The sequence below is a fragment of the Tubulanus polymorphus genome, chromosome 1 (genome assembly GCF_964204645.1).
Source record: "Tubulanus polymorphus chromosome 1, tnTubPoly1.2, whole genome shotgun sequence".
Taxonomy (NCBI): Eukaryota; Metazoa; Nemertea; class Palaeonemertea; order Tubulaniformes; family Tubulanidae; genus Tubulanus; species Tubulanus polymorphus.
Window position 1 is genome coordinate 14090980 of NC_134025.1, and position 18290 is coordinate 14109269.

At 35.4% G+C, this 18290-nt stretch overlaps 1 protein-coding gene across 1 annotated transcript in view; it reads right to left on the reverse strand.

Moving 5' to 3' along the window:
* Positions 1–11675: 11675 nt before the first annotated feature.
* Positions 11676–18290, reverse strand: part of LOC141915406 (translocation protein SEC63 homolog) — an 84540-nt gene continuing 77925 nt past the window's right edge. Inside the window, exon 20 of the mRNA XM_074806923.1 lies at positions 11676–11761. The gene's annotated coding sequence lies outside the window, so the exon portion shown is untranslated. The remainder of the gene's footprint in view (positions 11762–18290) is intronic.

An 18290-nucleotide genomic window follows, 5' to 3' on the forward strand; every position in this document is an offset into this window, starting at 1 on the left:
TCACTCTGTTATCGCCACCCTCTTCAGTCCACTTCACTTAGTTACATAATTTGTTTTTACTCTGAACTGTTTAGAATTGCTGTGGTTACCACGGTACCCCTTGATGTTTTATTGCTTGGTCTGTTTATCTTTAGTTTTGACACACTGCTTTTATTTTAGATCCTGTGAGTTCATATGCTTTGTAACTTGTTTTTCTGGTCATTCCACCTGATGATGGCTGTTAGTCAACAGCCGAAACGTTGTGGTTTCGTAATAATAAATTTGATTTTCAAATTCGAAGTGTGGGATTTCTTCATTTATCTACAGTTTACACGGATTATAGTGTTTATTCGACAACTGAAATAGAGTTGTTACAATTGAAAGTTGAGTATGATTTTCATGTGTTAATTTCTGGTGACTTAAATGCTCACACCGCTTGTATGCCAGACTTTTTGGAACCTGATAATCAGATAATTCAAGATGATAACTAAGACCCTATTGTTGACTCGCAAACGTTGATTAATTTAGGCGTTCCCCACTATTAGAAATAATCAGGATAAAAGAACGGATAATACAGGCTATCAACTTATAGATTTGTGTAAAAAGCATTCACTAATTATTCTCGATTACAGATGTGGCAATGATCAGACTGGTAATTTTACTTTTAGGAACGCTATTGTCATTGATTATTTTGTGTGTGATTTAGAACTGTTTGGTTATGTTGAGGACTTTGAAATAATGCCTTTTGACCCATTACTATCTGATGGACATAATCCTATTAATCCTATAGTGCGTGTATACGAATTCTAGGGACACCAGTGCTGGTAATAATGAAAGTAATAATGAACACGCGAACTTAAACACTTCAATTAGGTGGGACAATACTAGATCGAAACATCTTTCCTGAGTGTAGAATCAAAATTACGTGATAATGATTTAGAGAAGTTACTTTTGGATGGGTTGCAAGATCTAGGAAATCAATCGCCAGATGAAATTAATGTTTTACCGATGAAGTGATGAAGTAATTAAGATGAAGTAATTAACTAACATAACCAAACAGTTCTAAATCACACTTTACTCAAAAACAATAAGGCTTCAGGCATTGATGGAATCACGAATGAACTGTTGTTGAGAGTTAGTCAGTACCCGTGTTTAGTTGATATATTACAAGAATTATTCAATTTAGTTCTTAAAAGAGGATATGTTCCAGACATGTGGTCTATAGGCGTCATCTAACCCATTCTCAAAATGAACGGTGATCCCACTAACCCTGATAATTATAGAGGTATTTATGTATAAACTAGTCCATCATCTAGTGCCCGATAACTTCATGTATTTATTGCCTTTTAAAAACGAGAGACATGTAAGAATTCTACGCAATGCACAGGATCTCGATATACCGTATTTTTGCACAACAAATTCGTAATAGATTGTTTCCTTCTTAAATATCATTTTAAGTGTCACCTCCTTTCCTGTAATTGATGTATAATTCTATTCAAACATTACATAAAATCTTTATTTTATCCCAACTCGTTCTGCACTTATATTCAATTATATCCTCATCGCTGGTTTTCATCAATGTATCACTGCTTAATAGGTCGCCAAAATACTGTATTCCTTTATTTGACAGGGACCCGACTCGATCTCCGGACTCTTCCGGTCCCTGGCAATCTCATTATCATCTCTGCTCATATGTATTTCCATATTTGTGACCAGTGTTCTTTATTAGATTGCAAATAAAATACAATAAAATGCAGGTGTTATACCCTAGTTAGCTGTCTTGGTAAGTTATTTACAGGTATCCTAAATCAAAGAGTGCCAACATTCTTAGATACGAATAATATTATAAGTGAAGCTCAGGCTGGCTTTAGATCGAAATATTCCATTATTGATCATATTGACACACTTAAAACAATCGTAGAGCTGTATCTTTGTCAGGGAAGAAGACTTTTTTGTTGATTTTAAGAAAGCTTTCGACTCGATTTGTAGGGTAACGTTATGGCGGAAATTAATAGCTAACAGTATTTATGGAAACTTTTTTAATGTGGTCAAAATATGTATAATTCCATAAAGTCATGTCTTAAATTTCATGGTAGCACGTCACAATACGCTGCAGCTGAGAGAGGCTTAAGACAAGGCGAAAATCTTTCACCTATCCTCTTTTTGTTATTCTTAAACGAATTTTTCATGAGTCGTGGAAAACCGACTTTGTCATTTGTTTCGTGATCAAGAGTTAGATGGAGTTGAAGATTATGTTTGTTTATCTCGGAGTAAAAAATAATTGGAACGGTAACTTTGCTAAGGCAAAAAAGTATCTTTACGACAAAGCTATGAGAGCCACGTTTTCGATCGTTTAAAATTGCCCATAGATGTTATGTTTAAATTATTTGATATGTGTATTGCTCCAACAGCCATACGGGCGTGAGATCTGGGGGGTACGAAAGTCTTGATTTATTAGAAAATATTCATTGCTTCTTCAGTAAAAATTTTAATGAAAGTGACGAAATATTCTCGCAACTTGGAAGTATTATCAGAGCAAGGACTTTATCCTTTGAATAAAGATGTTAGACGCAGGATGATTAACTTTTGGTTTAAAACAGTATCTTGAAAGCAAACCAAACTTAATTCAATACTTTATAAAATATCTTTCAATTTGTTTTTAAAGGATACACTTAAGAGCCTTTGGTTATCATATATAAAGAAAACTTTTGATGATTGTGGTTTGTCCTGCATTCGGACGCAGCAATTCATGACAAACAGTAAATCTTTTTCAAAACGAATAAAACAGATACTCCGTGGCGATCTAGTCGTGGTGTTTATTTTATACAAATTTTCAATCTTTTAGTAAGCTGCCTTTGTGCTCTGTAGTGTCTGCTTATCTTGTGTAGTGTCTGCTCAACTTGTGTTCATACCTTATTGTTTGCTTATGTTGCTTACGTGCTTTAAACTATGCTTGATTTATACCATACTTTAGGTGACGGAGTAGGGTAGTATTTTGTTTGCTTTGCTTTGTGTTCTTAGTTGCATATTTTCTATGATTCACCAAGTGGGTGGATTTCTCTTGTGTATATTCTTATTTTCTTGTACACACGGGTGGTGTGGTCAGGTGTTTTATTTTGTGCAAACTGTTGAGTTGAGCACCTGGTGTGATTCAAAGTCAGTTACTCATCATTGAAATTATTATATGAGCTTGATGATGGTGGTGGTGTCTGTTTGTATATAAAGAATAACATTCAATATAAAATCCTTACTGATTTATGTGTTTGTAATAATGTATATGAATCTTTATTCATTGAAATTAAGAATGTAGTTGTAGGCGTTGTATACAGGACGGGTCCTGATATCAACTCTTTTAACCAATCATTTATTGATAAACTTGAATCCTGGCCTTTGATTAGTAATCGTAAATTTTATATACTGGGTGACTTCAATATAAACCTCCTTGACTATAACGAAGACGCCCGAGTACAACATTTCTTTGATTCTATGTGCTCCTTATCATTTCTACCGCTAAATGATAAACCCACTCGAATAACTGAAAACTCTCAGTCAGTCATAGATAATATTTTCACAAATGACATACCATTGAGTAAACATGTACCGGGTTTACTCACCTTTGACATTTCAGATCATTTGCCTGTTTTCGTATTTTCTGATATTACTACCTGTCAACCCACTAGAGACTCTTTTTTCAGGCGCCATTATCCTAAAAAATCTATTTTATTATTTTGTGATGCGCTTTCAAAAACTGACTGGGATCCAGTGCTTGGTGACCCTAATCCTGAGTCTTCATATACCGTGTTTTTATCTATGTACAAAGAATTATTCGATCATTTCTTTCCCCTCAAATTGTGTGAACAACCCTCGGCTCGAAATAAGGAAAATAACCATAAGTGGCTAACTCCAGGGCTTCTTATATCGATTAAACGTAAGAATTCCCTCTATAAAAAGTATTTGAAATCTCGTAACTCTGACGATAAATCTGAGTATACTATATATAATAATAAGCTTAAACACTTACTCAGATTCGCAAAGCGTTCGTATTACGCTTCTTGCATTGATTTTTCTAAATCCAAGGTAAAGGATACATGGAACGTCATTAAAAAGACCTTAGCCTTGAAGGGCCCTCCAAAATTACCATCTGCCTTATTAGACTCCTCTGGTACTGTTATAAATAATTGTAAAGCTATTGCTAATCTATTTAATGATTATTTTAGTACTATAGGCTCCTCTATTGCTAGCGATGTACCGCAACCAGAACCCAATAGGGAAACACATGTAACTAACATATCTGATAATTTCTTTATGTTTCCGGTTACTGAAATAGAAATTCATGACATTGTTTCACAGTTTATAGGCAAAACTTCATCTGGATGGGATGAAATCCCTATGTTTATTTTTAAACAGTCTATCGAGCATATTTGCAAACCGTTAATGCATGTAATTAACAATTCATTTGTTACTGGTATTGTCCCATCGGGTATCAAAATGGCTAGGGTAGTCCCTGTTTATAAATCCGGTGTTATAAATAATGTGTCCAATTACCGCCCCATTTCACTTTTACCAGCATTTTCAAAACTTTTTGAAAAAGCTGTTAGCAACAGGTTATCTTCTTTTATTGATAAACACAACATTCTCTCTTGTAACCAATTCGGTTTTCGAAAAGGTCTCTCCACGTCACATGCTTTAATCGCATTTACTAATTACATCACTGAGAATCTAGATAATGGAAAATTTACTGTTAGTATCATGCTTGATTTAAAAAAAGCATTTGACACTATTGATCATTCTATATTATTAGACAAGTTGTATAGTTACGGAATTCGAGGGGTTGCTCATTCATGGTTCAAATCCTACCTCACTAACCGCTTACAGCAAGTGTCGTTCAAGAACTATTTATCTGATGTCAGTCCCATTCCTATAGGGGTACCTCAGGGTTCCATCTTAGGGCCCTTGCTATTCATTTTGTTTGTTAATGACATCGTTTATTCTTGTAATTTAAACTTTTTACTATTTGCTGACGATACTACTGCCATTAACTCTCATTCCGATCTGAATATACTGCAATCAAATACTAATGTTGAGCTCACTAAACTGTTTAACTGGCTAAACTCCAATAGGCTATCTGCTAATCTGTTGAAAACGAATTATATGCTTTTCCATAAAAAGATCAATATTCTTGATGATATCGACCTTGTAATGGGTAATGTTTCAATAACTAGAAACAGAGAAACAAAATTCCTTGGTGTAATAATTGATGACAGCCTAACATGGAACTCCCACATAAACAAGCTGTGCTCTATTGTTAGCAGAAATATTGGTGTATTAAGAAAAGCACGACGTATTTTTCCTAGATCCGCGCTCATCAAGTTATTCAACGGTTTCATCCTTCCGTATCTACAGTACTGTAATATCGTCTGGGCATCTAATTATGTAACTAGGTTACGACCCCTTATTTTGCTTCAAAAACGCGCTATTCGCATTGCTAGTGGGGTAAATTTTCTAGAACACACTACTCCACTGTTCAAAAAGTCGTATCAACTCAAACTTCAAGACATCAATGTGTTCCAAAATTCTGTACTGATGTATAAATCTGTCCATGTGTTGCTGCCTGTCAAATTGTCCAATAGTTTAATTCGTATTTCTGATCTTCATTCCCACAACACCCGTAACTCTAATCAATTTCGTTTACCTTATTACAGAACCAATATCAGGATGTTTTCTCCTAACATTAATTGTATTAGAGTCTGGAATTCTCTTCCAACTGAACTTCAGCAAGCATCCAACATCGATATATTCAAGCGGAATTTGAAAAGACATATAATAGGATTGTATTAATACTTATCATACTTGTGTTTAACATCATGTCCATCCATTCCGCCAGGGCATTAGGCTTTTTTTCATTAAAAGTATACCCCCCTTTGGGGTCCCTTTTTGTCCTTTTTCTTTACTACGCTTTACAGTGTAGAAGTACTTTCTGTAACTTTTCTTTTATGTAATAGTGATGACTGTATTTCTGTATTGTATCTCTTTAGTGAAGAAATAAACTTATTATTATTATTATATTATTATTATATATCCGTGGAGTCACTCCAGGTGTACAGCTAAAATAAGTGTAGCTTGGTAGATGAATACATGTAACACGGATTCAAGGACATCGCTGCTCGCCTACTCTACGTTTGAATTAGATGAGCTCTTAATCATTGAAAAAAAAATCCGTACTTTTTCCACTCAAAATTCTTAAAAAACGGGTTATCGGCTATAGCGTCGCTGCCTGGTCGTGCGGTGTATGCGCGTTTCACGGGACCAGACGTGTTAGATGTAATCACAATCCGACGTGTATTCTCGCAGTTTGGTATAGTCGAGACTGCCTTGCTCAACGGTTTGGATGCCTATGTACTTTTCATCAGTGCGGGTGCTGTACCACTGGCTTGCGTTACCAAGGTTGAGGTTAATGGGGCGGTGGTTGTTGTTGAAGCTGTTTCCTAAGATGAGGAAAGTATTATGCGACAGGTTGTTGCATTCAGGATATTCTACGGACGATCGAGCATGGTATGTGGAATATGGTTCTGAGAAGAGTGTCTCCTGAGGTAAAATCTGACCTTTCACGTCTGGTTCTGTCTATGGTACAAAGCGTAAGTTGAAATTTGAGAAAGTACCCTTTGCGCCTGCCGTTACGCCTCGAGGCTTTACATTGTACGAGCCTCCAGAGCAGAAGAAGGATGATAACCGTATGGTACTTGGTACAAATCTTTGACTAAGTGTTTTTTTCTGGAGAAGCCAATAAAACGGATGTTACATATCAGCAATGGAGAAGCGAGGTACTGGGACTACAAGCTGATGATATCTACTCGGATTGTCAGATACTGAATCAGGCTCGTCGATCATTGAAGTGCAGAAACCGAGATTGCCTGCTAAACCTCGAAGGTGAATATGGAGCTGAATTGTCGGTACCCATTGTGCTCAGTCGTCTGAACACGCTATTCGGTGAGTTTTTGACGTCGAAGCAGGTACTAGCTAACTTCAATACCGCAGAGCAGTACAAAACAGAGTCTGTAAACATGTGGGCATGCCGTATCGAGGAAATTCGCGGCCATGCGCCTGGTATAATCAATGACGAGGAATTAAAGACTCAGTTTTGGACTGGTTTGGCGTGACCACAGCTGAAATTGGGATTGCGGCAATTGTTGAACGAGGGGACGTATCAGGAGTTGGTCCTAGAGGCTCGGAAGCTCGAGCAGGAGTTTAAACTGCAGCCTAGGATGGATACCACTCTGGAGAAGCCAAAAAGAGCTGCTGCACCTTCTCAACTGATTAATGCGGGTGGTTCAGGCGATGTAGGAAAGACAATTCAGACTTTGACTGACATTATTGCGGACATGAAGAAGGGACTCAAACGTTTAAGTCAGCGTGTAGAATCTGGAATGGCTGATGATAATCATTTGATTTCGTCAGCCTCTCGAGGTCGTACTAATCTACAAGGTGGTGCTTGGCGTGGATCCTCGAGACACAACCAGGCAGGCGGCTGGGACCGTCCAGCATACTCTGGGCGACAGCATACTTGTTTTGGATGCGGAAGTGTTGAACACTTCAAGAAAGACTGCCCGGGACAGGGAAACCAGCGGGAGACTGGCCTCGAGGGCGGAAGTCAGGCCGGACACAATTAATCGGCCCTGCAAATGAGGAAGACATAGAGGTGGATGGACGTCCGACTAGAGAGGTTTGAATGGAAGTAGTTAGATGGTGACGACCATGGCGTTGGGGTATTTGAAAACCAATCACCCTGGGGTTAATGTGTATCCCTAGGAAGATGAGTCGATTCAGCTGTACAGTGCTTGTGGGGGTGAATTGCCGTATTTCGGATGCGCTGAAGTTGACATACAATTTCGTGGTGTTAACATTCCTACTCCCGTTATGATCGTCGCGGACACGGAGTACTGTAGAAAGGTGCATGTTGTGATAGGAACTAATCTACTGAAGCAGTTCAAGAGGATTACTGGTAGAGCTTCTTCGTTCTCACATGGGAATAAGGAGACGTCAGCGGTGGCTGACCTGCGTACCACCGTTGCTGCCACTGTTCCATCTATGTCGCAGGTTTTTTTGAAAAGAGTTGCCAGAGGATTAGGTCGTTATTCGGGTCAGACTATGACTTGCTTTTCTGAGAATATGTCACTACCAGGAACCTTACAGCTCGTGCGTACTGTTTCAAAGATAACTCCTGTATCCTGTCATCGAATTGTAGTTTTATTAGAAATGTGGGTGTGCGTCCGGCCACTTTTCCGGTCCGTACTGCTGTGTGTATGGCTGAAACAGTGGAGACGGTAAAGCCAGTATTGAAGGACCAGGTAACCCTACTAAGACTCAGACAAAGGATAGGGCACGGGGAGGATGACAAGTTCCTGGGCTTGTTTAAGTGGGATCATATGGACGCCACTGCCGACCAGATATTCGGCTACAGGATACTCTCAGGAAGTATCGGAGTATATTCTCCTTGGATGATTTCGACAATGGTAGAGCTACGACACTGAAACATGAAATTAATCTAGTGGACGATGTACCCTTTAAGGAACGTTATAGGCATATACCCCCTTCATTGATTTAGGAGGTAAGAATAGGGGGCTAGGGAACATTTAGAAATGATGGCGTCGGCAGGCATTACACGCCAGTCATATTCTCCGCATAGTTCACCCGTAGTCTTGGTCAGAAAGAAAGACGGAGGACTCAGATTATGTGTGGATTATCGCAACCTGAATTGGAAAACCATCAAGCATCCACCAGAGGATTTGATAGAGTCTGTCGCGGGAGCAAGGTACTTCACCTGTCTGGATTTGAAGTCGGGCTATTGGCAGGTAGAATTGAAGAAGACCGACAAGGAGAAGACTGCGTTTAACGTTGGACCTGGATACGGCTTTTGGGAATTTAACGTGATGCCTTTCGACCTCACGAATGCCCTCACGACTGGATTCTGGTCGGCTTGTAACGACTCCAACGACTCGTAAGGTCAAGGGGTTCGGGGAACAGCTTTAGCGTAGTGGGTTCGAATCCCTTGACGGGTGAAGATGTGCATTACCAAAGAATGTAACGAAGTCACGATAAATTGGGTTCAGTAACCGCAATGAGTTTTTACATTATAAAGAAATATCATCTATCATCCACTGTTTATGACTTAATTCCAATTCTTCCAATCTAGGGGTCCAAGGGATAGAAGGGGTTATAGAAGCTCGTGAGCTTTGGAGTTTGTCAAAGCTTGTCTTTTTAAATTTTTACTTACAGCGAATACTTACATACATGTAAATACTTACAAATCCTGACCTTCCAAAAACTTTGTTGATAAAAATATCACTCAGTACTTCGATGCGAAAATAATTCATTCAATTTTTCATGGTTGCATGTGGATGGTGAAAATTGGTTTGTGTGAACCATGAACATTAATTAATACACACTGAGTGCTAATTTGTCAAATTAATCTAGTCAAATATCAAAGGGCTACAAATTGGAGGAACTACATGTGTATAACAACAAACACAAATGACAATTTTAGTGGTAAAGGGTGCGTGCGTTGACCATTTGGAATGAACAGAAGTGAACATTCTTTTTCAAGATGAAAAATGTGACTCAAAACAATCAAGAGTACGAGTATATAGCGTGCACAGCAGAGGAACGTGGTTCGAGGAACATAGTACAGAAAGATAAATTTTGTTTTAATAGCCTTTATTAAGCATGCATGCCTTACTCCCATTAAAATCCATCACCGGTATTGCTAAACACATTCAAGAGTATAATAGATAGCGTGCACAGCAGCAGAACAAGGTGCAGAAATAATTTTGTATAAATGCCTTTGCATTAAGCATCCATGCATACCTAATCGTTTATTAAGATCCATTATTCCTACTAAAAATATAAGATATACCATTGAGATTATGAATTAACATCATTTTCGAAGTCAGAATACTAGTTAGTTATATTTCCTACTCCGAAGTCGAAATTAATTGAACCCTGTCAACTGTAGTGTGCTAGCGTTTAAGTTCTAGAGAAGAGAATTCAGTAGTAAAACTTAGGGTTGTTTCTCTTCTGATAGGGTTGGATTGAAAGACAGGTTGATAGGGTTGAAAGAAAGTATATAAAGTATACCAATTTTTATAAATTTCAGTTTATCTTACAGTTTTTGCATACATACTTTTACACAAAATTTTACACAACTATAGTGAAACCATTGGTTACAACTACTACATTCGATCATTTGTGAACCCTGAATGTGCATTTGACAGCTACGGTACAATAACACGACACGATATAGACTCTTGACATTTTTTCTAGGTTTCTCTTTCTACGAATGTGTGGAAACATTTTAATGCTACAATCGATAAAGCAAGGATGCAAATGTTTCCTCATTTAATTCTGCAGGAAACTGAAATCATGTGGATCATGGCCCAGACAGACAGCATTGGCAATAGCAAAAAACCACAGTCAGATGATGCCATTTGATCTTAGGGGTTAAAAAACTAACAGAAATTAATCCATCAGGTCCCCTAGAAAAATTTGGAAAAAAACATTGATTTCGCAGTGGAGAAATCGTGGAGACAGAGAGTCATAAATTGAAATACTACCACCGAAGTTGAAACAACCCAGCGATTACCAACAGGTGGATTTGTATTGCTTCCCCCGCAACAGGAGCATCAAAATCTCTCACTGAGAAGAATAGTTTCATTGAACCCATCAATAAACGGAGCTTCTATTTTCATTGTGAGCAGCGGCTATATGCTTGCTATTCAGCCAACTGGCATCTAAAAGTTCAGTTTCATTATCTGTATCCAGACTTACATCATCTATATCAACCCATTTATTGGGGATGAGTAGCTACACTGTACTGACATCATCATTCAAATGAGTTTTGCTTGTACTGGATATATCACAATATTCCGAAAAATTGTTATTAGATATAGATTGCTGTTGAACTTTGGTAATACTAACTCCAACATGTTCCTTTAACATGTCAGCCTACTTACCATAACGGTGCACAAATGCAGGTTTCTTTGGGGGTCTTTTTAATGTGAGAGTTTGTGTGGAAGATTTTTTTCTGAAGATTTTTGAACCAAGGGCAAGCAGCCATCCTTTGGTATATGAACTGCCAAATGGTCTATGATTGATGACAACCCATCATCAAACTCAGTGATGACTTCATTATTATCAATCAAATATATGTAATCAATTAAACTTTGTAATTTTGAAATACATGAATTTGTTGCTTTCGTTTTGGTAGAGTGTATTCTTGCAGGCAAGATATTCAACTCAGAGGTTTCACACGGATGTGTCTCAATCTCAGTCTGTCGGGTGATCACTTACTGGTACATGTACATCTAATGATTCAACATTCCTTGAAACTTTACCTTTGTATAGTTCATTTTTTACATCTTTGACAATTCTTTCATCAAGATAAAATATAGGATAACATTTGTTATCGTCACTTAGTTTTTCCCATGAAAATTCTGGAATAAGTCTTAATATTGAGCACATGTGCTTGCATGGAAGGAGATTCAATCTCCAGTCTTTACATGTACAAGAAGTGAGCAAAAGATCCAAAGAGTACAGTATAGTACTGGTTTCCACTCTTTAGATTATAGGTGCGGTCAGTTACCTTTTCTATGTTGGTTAAATCGAATGGATACTGAAGTCTATTTGTAATATGATCAACGAGAAATCGGGTTCTGTCAGTGAAATAGTTTGGTGTGTCCTCTGCATTTTACAATAAGTGCTTGAGTAAAACACATTCAATGTAACATACCTAAAAAGAAAAGGATACTTTAATATCATGGAACATGGGGGAAAGAGAAAGTTATTGAGCAGTAATGCACCCGAATCATAAATCCCGTGCATGACAAACCTTTAGGATAATCATAGATATTCTTAATCAGGTTCAATAACTTTTTAATAGCATATACTTACTTTCTATAGGAATCAGGTAGAAATAATTTCCAAGACTTTTGATCATTTAGAAAAATCGGTTACAATAAAGTAATCAATTGGGCCATCCACTACATTGTCATGATTATAAGAAAATTGGGCCCGCAGGGCCGTTAGAGGCTGGGCAACTGAGTCGGTTTCACGCGAGCGTAACAGTAAACACGAAGTTTTTTTAGAAAGATATGTTGAATAAAGATATGTCAATATCTATATATACATATAGTAACTTGTTGTTTTGTCAAGAGATGCATTTGTTAGTCGTGTTTGTAAAGTAATTAGTCAAATATTCTTTCTGTCTTTGTTTATGGCATGTTGTTGCTCAAATTGTCTACTCAGTGTCTGTCACCTTTGTTTTTCATACCTAAGTTTTTGTTACTATGCAGGAATATATAAATATATGTAAGAGTCAGTTGGGATAGAATAAGAGACACGACACACACTTTTAGTGGGCAGTTTGTACTGAGCAGTTGTTGCGGTCGGAAGCCGACCAAGCATATGAAAATATTTTATCAAGATGGAATTGATGACTTTGGATTTATTTTGACGAGCTAGTTCCCGAGTGCACTGAGAATGCTAGTTGTTACAATTGGTGGAGAACCCGGGCAAATTGTCCGATGATAGTTAGTTCACCGATCGACGTTGTTTTCAACTTAGACTGGGATAATGAGCATTTGTCTGTGGATATTTTACAACCGGAGCGACTAGACACATCAAAGCTACTTCGTGAGTTACCCAGTTTTTAGCGCGATTGAGCTGGATCTCAATTTCGAAGAAATCCCAAATCATGTTACTGATCAGTGCATCTTAGTAGATATTGTGTATTCTGCCGAGGAATCCGCAGCCGATATTTCTATTCTCGATGCGAAAATTCAAAATTTGTGTTCCGTTTGCGATCGATTAAAAAGACATAACTTTTCGGAATAAAAGGAATGGTGTCGTGATTGATTTGATGCTCATTAATTTTTTGGATACGATCGCGACCACCTCTAAAGCGATATTGAGATGGCAAATGTGCCAGTAGATTAGTCAATATTTCAATGTCAAATGCCTTGTTTCACATGTATTGTGAAATACCACGTACCCCTGTGTCTGTTTTTGTTTTCATATTATATATACCTTAGATCTCTTAAGCAATTTGAGCACTTATGTCTAGTATTGTGGTTTTTGTTGATTGTGTAATTGTTTTTATGTTCATCGTGTAATTTGTCATATATTATGTAGAACATGTTTTCTAGATAAGATGAGATTCCGAGTAATAAGTTCTAAATGATTTTGTAACGTTGTTGGGCTTTATAGTCAACAAGTATTGTTACGTTCGAGATACGGTTTTTTAAAATGATTTTGTAACGTTGTTGGGCTTTATAGTCAACAAGTATTGTTACGTTCGAGATACGTTTTTTTAATGATTCTGTAACGTTGTTGGGCCTTATAGTCAACAAGTATTGTTACGTTCGAGATACGTTTCTCTATGATTCTGTAACGTTGTTGGGCTTTATAGTCAACAAGTATTGCTACGTTCGAGATACGGTTTTTTAAATGATTTTGTTACGTTGTTGGGCTTTATAGTCAGCAAGTATTGTTACGTTCGAGATATGGTAATTTTTTAAATTTTTAACGTTGTTGCGCTTGGTCAACAAGTATGGTTGGATACTAAAAACATAAAAACCCACTATCTACAGATTAAAAGAATTTAAAATAAAGAATTTATTTATTCAAGCAATCTAAAATATATAATAAACACGACATTCCGATCTCACCCTAGAGATCGTCGTCAGGTGCGAGCTATAGACTAAAAACAGGGGTATATATACAGAGGAGAACAGGTTAAATTAGTAAATTGGTGAGTGAGTAAGGAATTAATGTTTGGCAAGGCATGAAGTAATATACTATTTAGCTAAATATATAATATACTAATTAACCTGTTCTCCTATGTATACGTATATACCCTCTGTATACATACCCCCGCTCACACACGGCGTTAAAACACAAATTTCGTATCCATGTTTTCGAAGCTTCTCTTTTCGATTTGATGCATATCAGAGCTCTTACTATATCATTTTACCCACAATTACCCAGAAAATGCCTTCAAACCATGTTTGAACTGCCCTATTGTGAAAAAGAATCAGAGGTTGAGGCAATATATCAATGAATATCCAAAGCTGGATGTCGACTGCTATAGTAAAGAGAGCTATTTGGATTTTGAGTAGTTTATTTAAAATTTATAATCATATTACCTTATGTTAATTATAATGATATCGTCATGAAAGTTTTTCATTGTATCATTTCATCAGTTTAGTTCATAAATATGGAAATGAAAAATGACACTAAAAAAATTACAAAATTTATTTGAATACATACATTTTATCAAGCCAGAAACGTTAAGAAAAAAGATATTCACCGAAATCAGGTGGTGTTACATACACGTAGTTTATTGTAAAAAAAAACTCTCAAAAAACCAGGGAAAACAGATATCTGCCCTCACTAGCGTTGTCTTTTCATCTCTGCGTGGTGAAATATTATCAAATCAAATTACGGGTACGTTAATCCAAATTGATTCTGTCGAAAATTCCTAAATCATAAAAAAACAGATATACGCACAAACGTCATAGTCTTAGCAATGAATGTAGTTTTCTTCAAATTGTTTTGCCCTACTGAAAATGTATTTACCTCAAATACTTTATTGGCAAAAACTCTCGAATCCCTAAGAAAATCGGATGTACGACCGAATGATGTATCTAACGTGAGAAATGCTGTTTGTTTCCTACAAAATCTCAGCGCGTGGCGAAATTATGGATATCATGTACATACAATTGTACAAAGAATACTCGTTTCAAATGATACTGTTATTTACTGGATATCCCTGGTAATGTCGTGAAATTGATAACCGTAGTTGGAATTAAGCATTGCAGCAAGACCCTAAACATTTACATAAACTGAAAACATCTTAACCCTTTCAATTTGCATGAACAGCGTCTAGATCCACATTTACCCTCATCTTTCACACAACCACAACCTTTCAATTCAATGATTTTTTCAACATCAGCCTTATCTTCAACGAAGCTTGGGACAAGATTTAATCCCTCTTTCATTCATCCAGATTCTGAGGGTAAGGGTATTGGTGGCGATGGAATATGTGATTACTTCCAAATATAGCACTGGTAATTGGCCAGTAATAGGGGTTTAGTTGGTTCAGGCCAAAGGTCGAACGGTCGAGCTCAAATTCTATCAGTGATAAGGGTAATTCTAAATTATGTAAATTATGTGGGATGGATAGAGATATTTCATATAGAGTAAAAAATAGGATAATGAGTAAAAATACACGTTTAAATCAAAAAAATAAATACCGTAAAATATCAAATGATATAATATATGAAAAAAGAAATATGGATGACAAAATCTTAGATTAATATTAGGTGTAGATGTTGTAACATTATCTTCTATTTTAGTTTTAATGTTATCTTCTATTTTACTTACTTTATATTTAAATTGATTAAAGTATTATCCAAAATATTTACTATATTCAGAATTAGGTAATACATAATATATATCTGATGTAATTTCACCTTCCATTGTTAGGTAGATTTATTTTTTCTTTATATTATCTTTTCATTATAGAAATAATATGATATATCATTTATTATATAAAAGATAAGATGAATAATTATTTTATAAACCAATCACATTTTTTCTCTATCACTATTCATCCTTAGTTTATTTATAAAAATATATTTATTTATTATATCTATTTTTCATCAATAATAAGAATAATTATTGATATTAATATTTATTCTCATAATAATAATTATATTTATCTTCAGTTTATTTATAAAAATATACAATAAATGTTTTATAATAATTTCTCTTCTAATACATTTATAAAATCTTCTTTATTTATATCCATATTCTTAGTATGTGGTACATTTATTAATCTTATTTCATCTTCCAATTCATCTTCATAATAACTTAATCCAGCTTTCCTTCTTAATTTTTCAAAGTAATTATTAGGTATAAAACCAGTAAACATAAATCCAAAATAACTTCTTCAAAAAGTGAACTCTTTATTTTTATCATATGCATATTTATATATTTGTCCAGGGTTATCTTCTGCATAAGCTATAAATTTATTAAATAATAACTTAAAGAATATATAATGTTGTTCACTTTCAAAATTAAAAATATTGGAGACATTTCTTTGGATAATATAATATTGATATCATCCCAAACTTTTTATAAACATTAATTAAATGTGATTTTGATTCATAATGGGTATATCTATCAACAGGATCAATATCTTTACTACAAGATTAACATGTTAATTGTAATACATTATTAATATGACACATAGATATTTCATGTATAGACAGATTCTTTGTTAAAAGTTAAGGAATCTAAATTACATACGTTACAATATATCCTAAAATTATCAATTATTTCATCACCGTTTATATCGTTAGTTTTAATTGGGATATAATTATTTGATTTAATACTATATGTAGAGGGTTTATCATAAGATTTAGATGCTATTATATCTTCTATTTTAGTTTCAATATTATTTTTTATATAATTTATTTTACATTTATATTTATTATAATACTTTCCAAAATGTTTACTATATTCATTATAAGGTAGGATATAATATAGGTTTCTATCTGATTTTATTTTACTAGATGCTTCTATTTTATATATCCCACCTTCCATTGTTAGGTAGATATATTTTTTCTTTATATTATCTTTTCATTATAGAAATATAGAAACTCACTACTTTAGTTAACCCTCACTACTTTAGTTAATAAGAGCGGAGCTTATTTAAGTCCTAGGTTAGTCATTTCGGATACTCGTTTCTATATTTTACCCTTTTACTTTTTAAAGGGTAAAATCATTACTTATTAAATGTTGAGTATCATATAATTTAACATCTAGCTGTTTACCTTTTACTCTGTTTTCTCTTATTTGTAATGGTCTAATATTTATCCAATTAAATATTGAATATAAATCAGATTTATATTTTATTTCTGAAATTGGTATTACATGATCAAATTCCCAATATGTTCCATAATTATCAAATTCCATATCCTTGTCAAATTGATAATTGATCCATTTAAAAAAAAAATACCATAACAATTTAAATATAATATAAGTTCATCCATATTTCTTTTTTCATATATTATATCATTTAATATTTTACGGTGTTTATTTTTTTGATTTAAACGTGTATTTTTACTCATTATCCTATTTTTTACTCTATATGAAATATCTCTATCCATCCCACATAATTGACATAATTTTGAATTACCCTTATCACTGATAAAATTTGAGCTCGACCGTTCGACCTTTGGCCTGAACCAACTAAACCCCTATTACTTTGGCCCTCATGATATGATTTTTTAATGTGCTTGCTGTTGGTGGTATATGATTTATTTTTGCTCTCGACCTGAACTTCTGTAGCCGAATAATGCTGATGGAATTTGTGTCTGTATTTTCATCGTAGAGGTTGGAAATGAAATTCTCTACCAGTATTGTTGACTCGGTTGGTGTTTCGTTCTCTCCAAGATTTTTCAAAAGATGGGAATGCTTCGTGAAAACCATCCACGCTGCTCGTTTAGAAATTCCTACTAGTTGGCTGGTGGTATCACATCCGGTCACAGCATGTGGCTGCTTTAAATTATTAACTCTCTGAATCGGGATAAACTGACGTTTTCTAATAGTTTGCATTGATAGATCTGGTAAAGTGTTGCGATCGGCTATCAACAGAAGAAAAACACCAGTGTCAGGACTCTTCACTACTATTCGCTGGTAACCTCAATTTGCAGCATGGATGGAATGGAGTACAATACGAGTGTTTGCCTCCTCATGGGTCGACTGTAAACAATCATAAGTCCCCGGTTTATTAGCTAAGACGTTGTTCCTGTCGTGTCCTGATATCACAATTGTTTTGTCACCTTCGTATCAAGCTGTTCGTATCAAGCTATGTGCTAAGAACATAGACAGCAATTCCTTGTTTTCATTATGTGACATAAAATTCTTCCATTCACTAGCAGTCGGTAGCTTCATTTCTTTTTTTCAAATATGCTTTTGTGATTTTCGTATATCAAGTGCATTTTGATAAGGCAAGTGGGACAGGTTTGATCCGACTCCCGTAGACTATCAAGTGATTCAGACACTAAAATTTGCATTATCTGTGCCTTGTTTGCTGGTATAATGTTGCCTTCATGAGTTGATACAGATGGGGGAAATTTGGTGAATTCGTATTGTAGAACGTCTTTAATATCTACGCGACCATCAAGCAAGTGACATCTTTCTCAATATTTCACAAGAGTCGACTGGAATGTTCTTCTTTGTTCCTTGACTTT